The sequence below is a fragment of the Varroa jacobsoni genome, unplaced genomic scaffold, assembly GCF_002532875.2.
Source record: "Varroa jacobsoni isolate VJ856 unplaced genomic scaffold, vjacob_1.0 scaffold_1049, whole genome shotgun sequence".
NCBI classification, from domain to species: domain Eukaryota; kingdom Metazoa; phylum Arthropoda; class Arachnida; order Mesostigmata; family Varroidae; genus Varroa; species Varroa jacobsoni.
Window position 1 is genome coordinate 22,661 of NW_019213951.1, and position 6,000 is coordinate 28,660.

Here is a 6,000-nt window from a genome sequence, read left to right on the forward strand (position 1 = left end):
TGATATGTTTTTTGTACATATGGGTATCCTACATACGTATTACAGTAATTTTTTTCGTTCAGTCACTGTCGTTAATGTGCATGCTACCACTGGAAAATTAAGTTAACTATTTCTAATAAGTTTACTCTTACAAACTATTACATACATGTCGTGTAGGAAAGTCAAGCTTTGCCGGGCATCGTTTATGCTTATATTACTATTTGATGATTTGCTGGAGTAGCCAAGGTTCTATTCTAAAATAAACTAGGGTTCCAAAGACCTTCCGTTACCGATTGCCTCAATAAATCGCCTCCGATAAACAGTATCCCATAGAGAAGCTAATTATCTTTCTTCCTATTTTTCATGTACAATAATGTCGAGACAATGCTTTCTATGCTTCTACAACACTTAACACAAATCTAGTCAGAGTAAAGACTAATATATTTTAAAGCATAGCAATTCTAATTCCGAAAATGTCCTATGCGTAGGAACCTCATTGGCAGTTAAACTGAGACAGGTCGGAACTATCAGATGGATCCAGCTTCGAACATGGTATCAAAGAGAAGAAAAACCTAGCTAGGTGCTTATATGATAACTATGTGCATGGTGCTTACATCAGGGATGCCAGTTGTGACGGGACTATTTGCGTGGCTAGTACACGGTGAGTCGTAGACGAAGAGGATTACTCGTCCTTAACTCGGTACGAAGCGTATTTCTTTGAGAAACCAATTAGCTGGTTCACCATTTAACATCATCGCATGGTCCTATCAGACAGGCACGTGTTCTGATCGATGTGCTCCTTTGATAATGCAGCGGAAGTGCGGTTTTCCATAAAACCTAAGCGTCGTGGTACCAGAAAACCCGTACGCACCTAATTTTATGCTGGCCTTAGCCATCCGAAGCATCGTTTAGAGGCGGTAGCGGCAAAATAGAGAAGCAAATGGCCTGCTACTACACTCAGGGGGTAGGTTCTCAAGCTAAAAGTAACAAAGTAGCATTTTGCTCTCTCAAAGGCGAAAAAACATACACTATATTAGAAGCTAATCACCGTGAAGTATACGGTTCATCTAAGAGCAGTTCAACTTAAATTGCAGCGAAAAAATGAATCAGCTCACGAAGGTTTCAGAAAATTCATACTGTGGCTACATGATAAAGGAAATTTATGGCGCTATATGGGGATTACAAAGTATGCAGTCGTTTAGCAAATAGGGTTATCTAAAGCTTCGGCGACTCAGCAAATAAATTGTCACGATGAGTTTTGACAGTATCAAACGAAAGCTTTGTAGCCGTAAACTTATCAAAGATCGAAAATCGGGGGCTTTACGGACCGGCAGCAGTAAACAATTCATGGAAACGACGTAGAGAAACATCGCGTGACACATTCTCTCAGAATGTGTCACGCTGTTTGATAGGCATAGTGCCAAGACGTCTGTACTAGAATGAAAAATTACCGCCAGTTGTTTTTGTGTAAAATCTTGGATAGATGTAAATACCAATAGAGAGATGGGTCGAATTTTCAAATCTATTTATATATGAACGGTAGCCTCGTAAGTCTTGGAAGAGGCCCGCGCGGCCCTGAGGATTGTCTATGCGAAATTTCATTCATATAAAAGTTATTGCAAGCCAAATGTATATGGAGGCTTGTTGCAGTAGGAATACTTCGCCACTAGGCGGTACGACCTCTGTGTGGAATGATCCATCAATATTCAAAGCACGTTACTTACTACTTTTAATAACTTTCATAAGCACACATTTTTCGGCTTGCACCGATAGAACTCGAAGCGGCTATTGTTGGTCAAGATTTTCATCATTTTATACCTCTGAATGATTAACCACATTGTCAAGAGTACAAGCCACCATAAATTTACGCAATGAATCATTGACGCTATATAGCCTCAATATATGCTAACAGCTTTTTGTTTATATTTTTTTTTAGCTTTTGGTTACAGACCATAATGCTTACGGTCACTGTATCGTGTCGCCGTACAAATCACTGTAAGAGCAATGATTTTTTTATTTTTTGATCGACGTTAAGTAAACACTTTTATCGGTTCCCTTTTTAACAGAATTGCTAAGAATGTTTAACAGCTTATTAAAAATGTATGTTTTACTTTATTGAATCAGGTAGATATGTTTGAAATAATGGGAGGATTAAATATTTTGAAAGTTATATATGTATATATACAGTGTGCTTACGTACTCAGTTTTAATGATTCTAGCTTTGTCTTTTAGGTTTTTATTTATTTATAAAAGTATAATTTACGTTGCAAAGGAATGCGTATTGTTCCCACTACAGATGCTCAAACTTGATACCGTTCTGGTGGTACTAAGTGGCCTTTTTCTTCAGCTCATCTGTCTGAAATATACTTATCAACATATCCTTCCTTCTATTAAGATATGGTCATACAGTACGAAATAGTTCGTCATCTTTACCGAGGCAATACGAGGCAGAACAGATCTTGCAGTAAATTATTCAGAAGACAATAATTTAAGTAATTTTTAATTTGAAGTGTCGCACTGGAGTTTTAACGTCCAAAACATTTAAGAAGCAATCTCAAAGTCAAAAGTGTACGTTACCTATCAGGTATAAACCGGCTGGTAGTGCAAAAGATTCTATTAACTATTTGTCCTTCTCTAAGCCAGGATATCATGCTGATAAAAAAAATACACTATGGGGAAAACACGTCCATTAAAAAGCTTTATGTAGATTATACGCTCATGAGTCATATAGGATAGCCATACAAAGTTTATTTGTCACAGAGCTCAACATCTGTGACTTGGTATCGCATTGGTAACATCTGCTGTTGGTCTTTAAGACAAACTCAAGTTAGCACGCCGAGACCCTTTATAACTGCATTTAATTGAATACCTCCTACATCTGCGAACCGCTTCGTCCAAATGCATGGTAGCACAATCTATAGGCTCTATTCTTCTATGAAACGTTATCGCCAATATACACTTTAATAGCGACTTCTGGGGATAAAATCGTTTGGATGAAGTTTGTGTATAGCAGGAATGTCAAGAGTCCTGTACCTTGGGGACGCCCCAATCTCTCTGAATGCTTTGACGTCAAAGAATCATTCACTTGGGTATATAGGCCGCAGGTTGTTTTTTATCCATGGGAGATCTAAAGCACGAATTTCGTGGGCGAGCGGTAGATTCGAAATCTTTCAGGTGCTATAAAAAAAGGGAGTGTTACTCAACACATGACAGATTTAAGTAAATCTTCAAAAATTATTCAAACGAGCTATCAGCCCGGTAATCTAGGTTAGGCTTTAGATATTCTCAGGTTAAAAGTCCACTCATGAAATTATAGATGCAACGCGGTTATAGTACAGCCCCTATCGAAACCCCCGAATAAGCTCAAGGTACAGAATTTAGTCCAGGTATTTCTGAGTGTGACATGCGACTCAGTGGTCAAGAATAGTACAATCATTCGGTACGAGTATTGATCTCAGTGCCTCATTAAACAATTTGAAGAAGTTTCAGGTGAAGGCAATCAGCTTCGGGAGCGTGTGCACCCGTGTCGCTAAAATAATTATTTGCATTCTATTCGTTTACGGGTGAGCCGATCCGTTACGTCTCACGTATTTATTTACAAAGTGAAACATGATTTATTCCAAAACAATTATGTGTTTCCAACTTTGCTTTAAGCGTACCCACAGAAGCTGCCAACGATTCTATCAGTTGTGGGCACAGATAGATGCTAACCAAATGTAGATTGATTGCTGTTTCTTTTTTTTCAAAATAAAGGTGCAATACATGTGATACAGAACGTACGTTGTCATAGAAATGATTTGCTTACATCGATTAGGCATATATATCCATCTATTTCCATCGACTATAGCAACAAATTCTAGTGCTTGGAGTCTAAGACGGTTCTGTCATACGCGTTTACTCGTCGTTACACTGATATCGACGCTTGATCTTTGCGTATTACTTATTTTCGTTAGAATTACATTCGCTTACGATACACCGGCATGTCAACCCGAATCACAAATCACCTAATGTCCTTCATCGACAAGTTCCTTGCCGTCCTCTACAAACATGTACAGACTTACTCACCACAAAGCAATCAACAGCGATGGGATATAGTTATTCTTCTTCCCATACCACTTCCACTACTATATCTCTATATAGGACAGGAGCAACTCTAAGCATCGCCTGTGCTCTAGGAAATTTGACCCAAATCTTTGTTCGGCCCGCTGCTCTCACTCTAAAACTTGAAGACCGTCTTAATTATTCCACAAGTTTCCTAGGAATCGTTGACTGATTGCCCTACTTCACTCGATAAGACTACAGCCTATATGTACAATAAATATATAATAATAACGTAATGAGGGATGAAGTCGAGACGGGCGAGATGAGCTAGAGCATCAGTGCGTCGATGCTTCAACTGGGCGTGCTTATCCAACGACCGAACCCCACTGCTTTGATAGCCTCTCTGTACGATCGTGAGGAAGGCACCGTGTGCATCAAAGCGCCTTCGTCGGCTTTTCATTTCTTCCTCTTCAGTGCGGAAGGGACGGATGGAGAAACGGGAAAAGTATTGGCTATGCCGCAGCCCCAATAAAGCCCTTGAAGCTCCCCTCCCCGATTCTACTCGGAGGTGGCCGACCATTAAGATATCGCCATCAAACAGTGTACGTGTGATACTTCATGCCACTGCTTTTAGTTGGGGCTCGTTGTGATTCTAGCTACGCGAAAGTCTGTCTGTCTGTATGGAAGAAACGTCCTGTCTACCGTTGCCCGCCCAGCTGCAAGCCGAGCAATTGTGGGGCCGCCTGATGCCTCATATAGCCTTCGATGTGATAGTAGATAGAAAGCATGAACAAGTATGGAGGAAGCGAAATCGAGACTGACGGGCTCGAGAACTTCGAAGTGGAGTCTAAGAGATAGACATCTATGAAGGCTACAGCAGCAGAATGCGCCAAGCGACGCTGGGGATAGGGTGTTAAGGGTGCGAGACGCTCAAGGCGTTCACTGCTTCCAATTACCATCGTAGGTGGAAATAAAAGAATAAGGCGTAGTGGATAGGTAGATAGATACCCGTTTATCTGAACTTCTCAAAAATAATGGCAGGTTCGCTTTGGAAAACCTACCTCGCCACCTCAGCTAGACGTGAACGAAGTGCTGGTTTCAAGAGTGAGGCGGTCGGACGATGAGCAGCTGATGTCGAAGGAAATGAAGAAGCCACGACCTAAGCTGAACAGACCGTGCAACGAGACCGAAAAGGTGGGTTTTGCGTGTTCTCCGCCTGTAGTTGTTTGGCTGCTATTTTGGCTAGGTGCAGCCACCTTAAAGGCGACCCTCCGTGGCTGCCCATTAAAGGCGGAGATAGCAGATGTATCGTGCTGTGCTGGGTAACTCACCCACTTTGGTGAAGGTATGTCTTTATAGCATCGCCGATAACAATGAACGATTCAGTTGGCACTACTGGTGGCTAAGGTTGGATGGAGTGTTGAAAATTCGGAATGGATTAATGAGATGGCCGTGACCAATCATACATAGCAATGAGGTAATGGGGTATTACATTACAGAAATCAATATATCGATTGGAAACAGTCTGTTCCCTCTGCATCATCCTATAACGCGAAAAGTATAGGCGGCATAATTTAATCTTATTTCCTACCTGCGAAAACAACCTTAGTGATGTTACTACCTTTAAGGTAGATTCTTGCTAAACTGCTAGGATACTTGCTGAACTGCCGCTCGGGTGTCGCATTCTGAGATTGTTCTTGTCTAACTTCTGGAAACTGTTATCAGCGGGATTTGAAGGATGTTGTAAATTCTGAGACTATAAAACTTTCATCCAAGCGTTTCAAAAATGTACATGAGATATGTGAAAAATCGGTAAAAGGCGTGAGGAGTATATGCGATAGCATAACAGAGAAGAATGGTAATAGAAAATCGACGGGCAAAGACTGACTAGTTTGGCCGCGTTAAAGCTAGCCAGGTATTACTTGGGATGTAAAAGCTTCTCAAAGAAAATTTGCATTCAGATGGTGACTTATAGGATAT

The 6,000-nt window shown here is 40.8% G+C and overlaps 1 long non-coding RNA gene across 1 annotated transcript in view; it reads right to left on the bottom strand.

Annotated features, from left to right (window-relative positions):
* The window catches only part of LOC111266081 (uncharacterized), a 31,990-nt gene that overhangs the window by 20,012 nt on the left and 5,978 nt on the right, over positions 1–6,000 (bottom strand). The window lies entirely within an intron of this gene.